This window comes from Microcaecilia unicolor, chromosome 3 (assembly GCF_901765095.1).
Source record: "Microcaecilia unicolor chromosome 3, aMicUni1.1, whole genome shotgun sequence".
Taxonomy (NCBI): Eukaryota; Metazoa; Chordata; class Amphibia; order Gymnophiona; family Siphonopidae; genus Microcaecilia; species Microcaecilia unicolor.
Genome location: NC_044033.1, coordinates 240,073,430 through 240,074,047, shown reverse-complemented (window position 1 = coordinate 240,074,047; position 618 = coordinate 240,073,430).

The following is a 618-nucleotide window of genomic DNA, read 5'->3' as shown; positions in this document are numbered from 1 at the left end:
TTTTACTTCATTCCCTCTTCTATAATCTGGTTCAAACTTTATGAACAATGTGATTAATGTGTATAATGAATTATTTGAACTTGTGAATGTAAAATTATTAGCTCTCAGTGCAATAAGAATTCTGAGAGGAAAATTCCTCGCAAGTAATGATTTTTTGTATAATAACTAAACTAGTGGGGGGGCTTTAAGCAGCAGTTTCATTATAACTATTAATTTTCCTGAAAGAAGCAAACCAAAGTATCAGGTAGCCTGGCTTCTACTTCCTGGAAGCAAAGGCTAATTGATCTAACTGATCCCAAGCCAAAAGAATAAAATAAACAGTCATACTACTTTTTGAGGCAAACAAGATGCTGACTGAAGATCCTATTCCAAAGAATGGCAGTTGCTACAAGGTGGGTAGATTTATTCTTCTAACGCTGATTCTAGCCAACAAATTCTCCAGATGGTGGGCCTAATATGTGAGCCTCAAATTAAAGCCACAGTTATAAAGAAGGATCATTGAGAAAGTCCAGTGTTTAGGAAAGTCTTATAAATCTTGTAGGTTTTGCCTTGAATGGCTACAAAGAGAACGTATAAACATTACCATTTGTTTCCCACAGGTTGGGAGAAATTGGTGTC